We start from the raw sequence: 11,068 nt of genomic DNA, 5'->3' as shown, positions 1-11,068 counted from the left end.
AAAGAAAAAAAAAAGAAAACGAAAAAAACGGTACCCACCTGCAGCTCCCGAACGAATTCTAAACAGCTTAAAAGATGGTACGGAAGACGCATAGGAATTCTATCGGCGTCGATCCGATCGCTGACAGAAGATGACATACTTTTTTTCAATTTTAAAACCGTTCCGCACCCACCAAATTACAATAACAAATTATAAGTATACGTATACACCGCATGCTGTGGCCGTTGGGCAGGTAGCACATTTTCATCGGGTGCGTTATTATTCATTTGTTGCGAATGACAATACAGGCGTGGGCGTCGGCTACGAGTCATCTGTCACGCCTGTATCGTCGTTCTGCTTCTTTTTGTTTTTCGTTCTTTTCAGGTCAATCAATTCATAGTAACTATCCATCGCGCAAGCAGCCCAATTCGAATATGAAAGAAAGTTTAAAAAAAAAACGCGTGGAAACGCATCATCTTATTCGTTGTGTTAAATTATAAACATGCCAAACTTTGTCTAGTCAAAAATATAAAGATTCGATAATTTGTTCGATTCGGATTTATTTAAATTGACGTCGATTCAAACAACGCTGCAACGTGACATTTTTTGATCGAATGAATATTTTTTCCAGTCCATTGAATATTTCATATATTTATTACGGTGAAGAGAATTAGTGAGTAGGTTAAGTAAATCATGCGAATCGTGTAACTGGTCTGAATTTAGTCGGATAAAAATTCGATTTTTAAATTTGAGAGCAGTGCAAGCTTTATTTGAGTCAAACGTTGCTTAATTGAATGAATCGAGTTAAACGTAATATTGTCTGTTGAGAATTTTTAACATATGAGCTGGGAATAAGAAACGAATATAGTGAGTCTGGTTCATTTTATAAAACAACTAAATGCGGTCGTCGGATGATAAAAACAATAAACGCAGATAAACGAATGAACGTCTCTTCGACCTTGGTTGAGTTTCTCCCGGAACGGATAATCTCAAGTTGTGCATCGTTGATTCCTATCTTCTGGAAACTCACTGGCTCATCTTCAACGTCGTTATAGAGAATAAACTATCCTTTCGACTCCTACAAGAGAAATGGCATCGACGTTCCAGATCTTACGTGACACATTATAAAAGTACGTAAAATACTATTTATAATGTATACGTATATATTGTTACATTCATGGACTTGTGTGAGGAAAATCTGGGAAAATTCGAGCACGTTTTAACCAGCATTCGAAACAGGCCAACAAACCTACTTGTGTCAAGTGACATTCTCACTACGGAATGTGGAGAATTTACTTTGAGCAAAAAAAATAAATAAAATCCCAAAGGCGGTTTACGGTCTACTGGAAGCGATTGAAACTCGCGAATAACTTAACGGGTCAAACTAGGTCGGAAATTTATAGATGCGTTAATTTCAAAACAAACGTCGATGGATGCCGGCCATGCTATAAAATAATAATTGAATCAGGCATTTTAATGGTCTAAATTGTGCAAGTCAATGCAAAGTTTCCATTTTTCTTCTCTGGTAAATGCAAAGATTTGTAATTATTATTTGTCAAGTATTCATATTATCAACGTCAAAATTATTTTTCGAGGTCGAAACAGTTTTTGTTATATTTTTAGCGAGGAGTTGGTGATTAAAAGTCTGATTATTTAACATAGGTCGATTGTAAACTAAACCAAGAAGTCAAAAATCTCCAACACGATATCGGACTTGTTAACTTGACCTAAACACCGTTGCAAGACCAACATGGCCGCCATTGCGTCACTAGCGATTTTATTTCTGCTGTACGGAAATTTCCAACATTCACGGATCATCGCGCACCGTTTGACGGGGAAAAAAATTATGGCAAGAATATTTTGGTCATGATTTCACCTTCGACGAAAGCCTGAAAATTGAGAATTTAACCTGTGAAATCCGGTTCGGTTAGTACCGTGTGAAGTTGCAGCACCAACGGTGTCTCCTTTCTGTTTCTCGTTCCAATTTGTGTTCCGCTGTAAAATTCGCGTACGTAAGCCTGGATCGTTTTCTTCTTCTTCTACAAAGAACATTATATCCCATGAATAATTTCAAATGAGCGTATAACAACTTTGGCTGCCCAGCTTCTTCGGAATTTGCAAAAGAACCCGCACGCCGCAAGCGGCGTAACTGTTTTTAGTAAAGTAAATCCTAATGTCGAATGATTACAGTCGTAATGAAGGTCAGTTGGGTGACAGCACGCGGTGACAGAGGGACGGTCGAAAATATAGTGTCAAGAAAAAGAAAAAAAAAAAAAAAGAGGCAGGGGGTATCGATTGGTGATCTTAGTGTGTCAGTGTGCCTATATGCTAATCAGCTGTGATGAACGCGTCAGCGTTCGCAAATTGGCGTATCTACTAGCCATGGCAGTGTGAGACTGGCCCGAAGATCCGCGAAGCTACGCTGCGTATCCGCACACCTAGGCTAACGGTAAAAGGCGATCGCCGATCGTGAGTATAGAAAGTAGTTTGATATTTTGGGTGTATCTGCCTTCGGCGTATAGGTATACGAATGCCCCATAACGGACAACGTAGCGACCGCGGAACCGACTGTATTTCGTAGTTTCTTGTACCTTTATACGCCAGGGTCAAGAACGCCACGAATTCCTTACCGGGCAAGGCCTTCGAAGGTATCGGTCAATAAAACGTCCCACGTGCTATTCCGCGTAGAAAGTGCGCTGAGGTCTCGTTCCGATCGCGGAATTATCCAATAGATGGACGGAGACGAAATTTTAGACCTCGTTCGGACCTTGGGAAAATCTCAGTTTTCTAGACTTACGTGAATTCTGAATAAAAAATTTCCCATTTAACGAGAACCGAAATTGAGATTCATTCGATCTTCAGAAGTCTGAAGTTTCAGTACTCCAGATAGTTTTAGAGGTCGATAATAGCTTGAAGTTTTCTCTTCAAGAGTTTCGCATATTCGAGGATCTATTGAGTAAAACTGAGTTACGAGAATCTGGAAGCTATAAATGAGACCTAAATTCGAGTCGGCATAGCTGAGCTAAAAAAGAATAAAGGGTTAGAAAGTTCAAACGAGTTTTAGAATTTCAATTCGGATATTTTTTACTCTTTTCGTATATAGAGAAATGAAGTGTCGTGAGCAATTAAATCGTTCAATTACAAGTGAGCCTACTGTTATAGAAATTGTATCTATTATACACAAATATTGTTTACTTGAATCATTGAAATTTTTTCAATCTTAGAAATTTGTGTTCATTGGACCACTTTAGTTAAATTTACCTACAAGAAAAGGTTTGTTGCGATTGTGTTAAATTTTTTTTCTGTCACGAAACTTTTAGTGGGTTCATACAGATGTGACTTAAATTTCAGTTGCCTCAAGCATTCTTCTAGGTGCTATGTATGGAACATTCTGCCGGCAGCACAGTGTAAATAGAAATTTTTCATACTAATTCTCAGTATATTTATTATACAAGCTTTAGCTTACTAGATGCAGGATGATGGGAAAATTTGAATTTCAGATTTACCATGGCGAGTGAAAACAGCTTTGCAGGATCTGTGGAAAGGAGAGGAAAAAGTACGCCAGCAAATGCAGCGTTGCGGTAATCTGTACGTAAATTTGAATAACTATTTTTACAAGCAAAAGATGTAACCTTCTGAAACGCGAAATAAAAATACGACAATTTGGCATATTCTTTTGAGACTCTATGAATTTGTGTTAAGCAAATCAAAGATCTAATTTTAGGAATTAGCCACTTTAATAATTTTCAAACAAAGTAAAATCCAAAGTCAAGCAAATTGACACGCCTTATTCTCGTTTGTCATTCGACTAGGCAAAAAAAAATCATTCTGTCTATTAGATATTTTTGTCCAAAAAACAAATTTTTATGGCATTGAAAAATATGATCCATAACTAATCTCGAGAAGTACAGAAAATCTAACCCTTAACAAAATCGGATCCGAATAAATAAATGATTATTGTCTTAATGTACAAGAATGAAATGAAAAAACGCGGACTGCAGGCAAAAAAAAAAACTTTCGTCGGAAAATTTTGTACGTTGTGGGCAAAAGTCATCCCTTATTTTACTCCTTGTGAGATTCTTTAATTTAAAGTAGAACCTTGTCATTTTCGATATACTCCAAACGATCGTTTACCGTGTGTCTCATACTTGAAATAATCAGCAAATGTACGCTCAGTTCCGACAGACCCGTCCATGTGCCAATGCTGCCATTAAAGATGAGTAGACTCATTAATAATAAAGCTCTGTAGGTAGAACTCGAAACGATGATCCAGCAGCTGAAAGCCCTGCAGCCATTGTATCGCGCAGGTATTATCTTGACTATCACAGGATAATGATCCTGACTGTATATACATGTATCCTGCGCACACAGACAGAATGCCAGCCATACATTTTCGCCACTCAAACATCTCGCAGAAAATTAACGACGAGGAGAACCTCGAACTTCCAACGTATCATTCTCCCAGACTCGAACCGGCTGCCACTTTGATGTATGTATGTGTTGTATTGTACATACTTGGCGTTAATTGGTGGACATACCGTCGTTGGTGCGATCGTCTCGATCTGGGCCACGTCGCAATGTAGGTATACGTTGGGTACGTTGTATTTATATGCCCTCGCGTGCGGATTAACAGCGTCATTGTAAATGTAGATCCATGATGCTCGAGGAACCCGCGACACGCTTGAACACTTTGAAAATGATTTTTAAAGAGGTTGATTGGCCGAGTATCGCCACTTTTATTTATTTTGCTTGCACGAGATGGTCTCATTTATTGTCAGTGTTTATCAATTTATTATAATCGTTGACTACAAAAGCTTGTCTGATAACACTGTAATAGGAAACACTGGAATAATAAATTCCATTTAAAATCGCTTCAAAATTATTGAAAATCTAGTAGATTCGTACAACTTCATTCTACGATGACTAATTTTATTCAGAAGACTTCACCACTTCTCTTTAATACTTTTTTGTCGTCAGGTTGGCATATTTGAGTGTCCAATTTAATCAAATTACACCTATATGGTTTATTATCGATGAATCACAATTTTGAATTCACTACTGAAAAAGACGAAAATCTGTTTGTAGAACTCTGTTGAACAGTGTTGCGGCAAATCTACTGGTTTTTCAAACGTGTAAGCGATTATTTGTTATTCCATTATTTTGTGTATACGAATTAGCCAACAGAGTTTCTAGCTTACAAAAGTAATGAATTGAAAAATACTCGATGCGCGTTAGGGTGGTCCTTATTTAGGGTGTTTTCGAAAATTTCTGAGGACAAGGCGGAAAACGTTTGCAAAAAAATCAGAAAAAAAAATTTACGCAAAACTTGAAGCCTGTAGGTGAACTCTAAGAACTGCCTCCAAGGCAGTGAAATTTCCCATTTAAATAACATGGGAATTCGAGCTCATTGCATTCTTTTTTTATTCCCCGCCTTAATAGTGCTTCGAAAAATTTGAAATTTGATTTACGTCTTCCCTGTGGTCATAGGTATTTAAAAAAAAATTAGCCGATTTCCTTCAAAGTTTCCATCGAAACTACATTGTTCTGAAAATTTTATGCCAATCAAAAAAATCGGAAGTATCGAAGCAAATATATAAAAGGTATGGATGTATTTCAAAGGAAGGATCGTTTTGAATAGTTTTTCAAAAACATCATAAATTGCGGAACCCGGATTTCGCTAAAACGCCGATGAACGATCACCTAAGGAAATTTCTTTTAAATATATCGTTTCGGTTTTACGGAATCTCGTAACGCAAATTTTCTTCTCCTCCCCAGGAACTCAGCCTGTGACAAGTCTGAAACAGTTGAATCTATGCCGAAACAGAATTTCTCTCGAGGACGTTAATAAAAATTGTTCGCGCAGTCTCGAAGTGCCCCATTACACGTGTCGAGACGTGCGAATTCCTTGTTGACTGCGGTTTCGTTCCATTTACAGAGAATCCAGCGCAATCCACTTGCAGCGAGTTCAAGAAAGAAAAATAAGAGAGCACCCGGAGGAGGTTCTTTTTTCAAACTAATCAATGTTCATTTAATTCTACAACTATACTATGTGGAATGAAGAAAAAAGTAACGACGATTCAACGAATTTGACTTCTCTTTTTCCCTCTCAATTGAACAGGTCATATTTTTTCTCAATTTACTAAAAAAATTGCTGTTCGGTGGTAAGTTGGAAATTTATCCGTAAACAATAGATTGAAAATTTGATAATAATTCATTTTCATCAAAAGGTGAAAGATGAAAGCGAGCAATGCAGTTGAAACTGCAGGCGTTGGCTCAAGGGGGCTAAGAATAGATTCTAATCAGGGTCCCCCGAGTTGATTCAAGCGTAAAAACAAAGGGTCGACGACCAATCCGGATCCTTACAATGCAGAGGTGAAAGTGAGTGACTCAAACGCCCGGAATTAAGGCTGCCTTGGCTCTCGAGTGACCCTGAGCTTCTTTCAGAGCCGACGGAGTTCTCGGGCAGTTGGTACACGGAGACTTCCCGTGGCTACCTGGCATGGCGAACCTACTCGTACACTCCTATTCCCCGGCAGCATAAAGTGTATCCTTGCCGCTGACACGCGTGGGAGGTGAAAGTGAGAAGTCGAGCGTGACCGCTCGCCTTGTGCACCGTGACTCTTTGCGTTTATAGCGGGTGCCGGATACGGGTAGACGGAAAAGAAATTGGAAGCTTTGGGAATGAATCGGCCGGACGGTCTGACAATGAATCGAAAGTTGGGAAGCGGAGAGAAGCAAACGCTTAGAAAAATCTGAAGTGAGGAGAAAAGGTTTCGTAATTCGAACCTTCTAAACGATCGAGCTTTGCTGTTTTTTAACCGATCCCAATGTTTCACGGATCATTTTTATCACTGACGAATTATCCGAAGATTGCCTTGGAAAATTTTTACAAATTGTCGAGGAGAATAAATTTTTGGCAATAGGGTACAACGAATGTTTGACAACGATTACATTTGAGCTTTATAAATATACTACGATACGTTTTCTTTTCAGACAATTTGTATGTATCTTGTCAGTGAAAATAATGAGCCTAGAAATGATAGAATTGGATTTTAAAAAAAATCAGAGATTGGTTACTTCAAATGTTTCAATTATAAAATCTCAATCAGGAAAATGGTAACGTTATGGTAAGTTTGGATAGTCGTAGATGGATGCGACAGATTTGGTAGCAACAAAATTTCTTAGCATGAACAAATTTTATCGAATGCTTCGAGTATTATAAAGCACTTTATCTTTGTACATATTATGTGAAGCATTATGAGTGTCATTTGTCGAGGAAATAGTGAAGACCACTTTTTTTCAATTATAAACTGAAACCGTGATGGAACGGATTTCAAATATCGCACTTTGGATGTTGAGTAGTTAAAGGAAACCGATTGTGAGTGAACTTTGACATCAGCATCTTCAGCTTTTGAATGTTTTCAAATGTCCCAGTATCTGAAAAACCAAACCTGAAGTAGGAGATTGAATTAATAAGAATACGATGCAAAATAGAGCATTTTTTCATTTTGTTGTAATGCACTATACTTTTTTTTTTTCTCTTATTTTGATATTCCTCTTCGCTTTACGCGATTTTTATAATCTGACACAAGCAAACTAATAAAATAGGTATTCAAAATATCGAGAACACTAATTTTTATATATGGAGCGATGTAAGAAAAAGTCGAGGAAGTTCGATGCATGTTGACGAAGAAATGAATATTTCAGGAAATCGAAATATTTTTTCACACTGTGTTAATACTCGATTACGGTGAAACCGCAAGATTCTGTCTGAAACGGTTTCATTCCGGCGTTTATACCGATCGTGATGTAGTAGACTCGTCTGGATTTCGAATTTCACAACTAGCAACGTGCCAAATATTTGCGGACGGATGACGCGCTTCAGCTTGAATCGGACATAAAATTCTCGCCGGAATAATGTTGGACAATTTTCACCAAAAACCAGCCTCTGGGCCCGTCAACAGTCTTCCGGGGAACTCGTATTCGGTTTTTTGAAACCAGTCACCGGAACGTCCCAAATACGTCGGGGCGTGTGTATCTATCCCTTTTTCATATCGTAAGCCGCGCGGAATTTCTCAGTAAATCATTCACGATGATGGTAAATTGGAAGGCAACGTAGGTACAACAATGGAGTCCAAATTGCTTGATGATTGCTCTCACGAGAATTGAATCTGTCGCGTTGCTTCGTGCAACTCGCGAACCGCAAAAACCATTTCGCTTCTAACCCATATTCAAGTATACGTATAATAATTGAAATCAAATTGAACGGGATGGAACGAATTACCCTGTTTAACGTTTCACGTCGTGGTTATAGTCGACTCGAAGCTGAGGTCGTGTTACATAAGTTATCATAAGTTTGTAATCGTGAAGTGTATAATTTTGAGGTCGCTGATCCGACTGCACGTGGGTCGTTAAAGGTAGAAGTTACCCAAATTTTGAACAAATTTATTCACAAATGTTTTCAAATCAATTTGTTCTTCCGATCATTACGGGGCTGAATCAAAAAATCGTTTATACATAGGATTGTCGATATTTGATTAAACGAATACAATAAAGCAGAACGTGTACTCATATGTTTGAAACTCAATTCCTTCAAAATCCTTATATTAAATTTCCAAACAGTTATTTTTCTGTGTCAATCTGGATTTTCTGCAATAAAAGTGAATGTGTAAAATTAATAAATATAGAATAACCGAAACTAATTAGAACTAAAACTGAAAGATAGTTCCAAAATCTTTGTAAGTGTCTTTAATAATTTTCAAAATAATGTAGTTTCTTTTTTGAGATTCGAACGGTTGAAAAGACTTTTAAATAAATCTCGTAACTCTAAAAAAAAAAATTAAGAAACTCTGAAAGTGTTTCAACTCTCAGGATGACAAAAGATTATAAAGAAGAAAATTTCGTTCGAGCCAATTGATACGCGAACTAATTTAAATATCTAGATAGATTTTCGGTGTCAGAGAGAGAAAAAATCCTCACGCAAGCTTTTATTTCTTCATCCTACAATTTCATTGTGTTTATAATCAAAGATAGAAGAACAGGAAAAGATAAACGCAAGTTTTCACCACTGGGAATTTTCCTCTCATAATTTTACTCAACTTTTTAATGAGCACACGGAAGTGTCGCCTGCAGGTTGGACAGGCAGCACACCGCTTACGTATCGGGGTCACGTATGATACATACTCGAAGTGATCGTGGCTCTGCGTACATTAAATGCGTATAAAACGATGCCAAAGACAGCTTTTAAACATTTATTTACAGCCGAGCCAGCTACCGTGATTTTATTCTCTGCGTAGGCACACGCGGCTTGTATGTTGAGAAACCCATTCAAGTTAAGACCGCGGCACAATTGTATTGACCCAGTAAATTAATTTCGTGGCAGTGCAGCGCGGTCAACTAGCGAGTTGATTGAACAAATCGCTGCTGGAGCTCCGTTAAAGTGGGAAATTAATCTACAGTTGAGGAGAAGGAAAGAAAGAAAAAAAAAAAATAAGTGAGCGTGTAACTAATCCGCGCCGCATGTGTGTGAGTGTAATGAAGATATCTCTATGCATTCAGCAGGCCGTATCAAATTTTTTGCTCTAGTTAGCCCCTGTCTGCATGCCACATAAAACTTAATTATGTGTAAGCTGAGATTGCTGCTCGATTCTTTTTTATGCCAAGTCTGAATGAAATTTATCAGAAGAGCGATTATTCGAAAGCGCTGATTATAATCGCGCGCGATCGGTGATTCGATCCGTTGGAAATACTGATCGATAGATCGATCGGAAAACATTTGATTGATGTTTGTAACAATCGACAAATGATTGATTTTGCACCTTGTTCATTCCGCGCTGCTGAAAAAAAAGACACGAGAAAAGTTTGAAAGCAGCTGTGACTGAAGTCAATTAAATTGAAGTGAATTAAAACATTATTTCGTCGTTAAAAAAAAAAAAAATTTATCGAACAACTCATAAACATAAGATTCCATCATTAGTTTCACTCTATAAACGGTGATTTCACAATTTTTCAGTGTTATCAATTCTTACCTATATTAAATATCTTTTACATCCTCAAGACGAATAATTCGATGAAATGATTAGACAAGTTTGCAAATGAGGAAATAGAAATATAAAAACAATACATATTTTTTCCTTGAAAGAAATTAAAGTTTTTTAGACTACGTTAAAAAATTAGCGATGTGAGCTAGTTTTAATCAGAGGCGTCTGCAGCTCTCCAAGAAATAAGAATATTCGAGCAGCGCAAAAAAAAGTTCACACTTTGACGAATGGACACCAAAATTCGCATGAATTCCTTTCGTTATTTGGAGAAATTTCAGTTTAAGTGAAAAAGCGTTCACGTGATATTTCAAGATCCAAAATCTGCGCGTGGCCGAGCAATATGGCGTCTCAGTGAGCGATCAGCTGATTGTTTCGGTTACAGTTTTAGCCAAGCTAGATGGATCTAAGGCGACAGAAAATTTCGCGCAAGTGGTTAGATCATTGTTTAGATACACTGAGTCGAGGTGGAGTGAAATACAGGTTGAAAAACATCTTTTATAATTAAATACAAGACGGTTTTCATAGTGCGTTGTCTGCCACCAGATGGCGTCCTTCGATATTTCGATTTCCAATTCAGCCTAACCATCTATGAATACGATGTCTATTCCACGCATTATAAGGCAGAGAATTCACTCGAAGATTACGAATAATCTGAGTAACTGACAGAGTCTCCTTATCGCGTTTTAAACCGCGGATTATATCAGACACGCATGCACGAGGCGGTTGGCGCATCTATAATTTCGTAGACGCCAGCAGCTGCCGGCGTGTGCGTGAATAATAACGAATACTTGTGAGAAAGGCTAAACAGAACGAAGGGGCGAGCACCGCGTGGAGAAAGTCTTGGAGGCAGGAAGTTAAGTAGGCCACGACTTTGACCGCGCACAAGGTCCGTCAACGCCGCTTAGCTACTCGGGAGGAAATGCATCCCGCCCCCCCCCCCCCCCCTCCCTCCCCCTTACTTCCCATTGTATTCTTCGATTTGGAAGTCTGTTTGTGAATCGGAAACGGTCTTGATTTCTGAATACCGAAGGAAATCGCACTCCAATAAT

The sequence above is a fragment of the Neodiprion virginianus genome, chromosome 4 (assembly GCF_021901495.1).
Source record: "Neodiprion virginianus isolate iyNeoVirg1 chromosome 4, iyNeoVirg1.1, whole genome shotgun sequence".
In the NCBI taxonomy this organism is placed as follows: domain Eukaryota; kingdom Metazoa; phylum Arthropoda; class Insecta; order Hymenoptera; family Diprionidae; genus Neodiprion; species Neodiprion virginianus.
Note: the sequence above shows the minus strand (reverse complement) of the source record.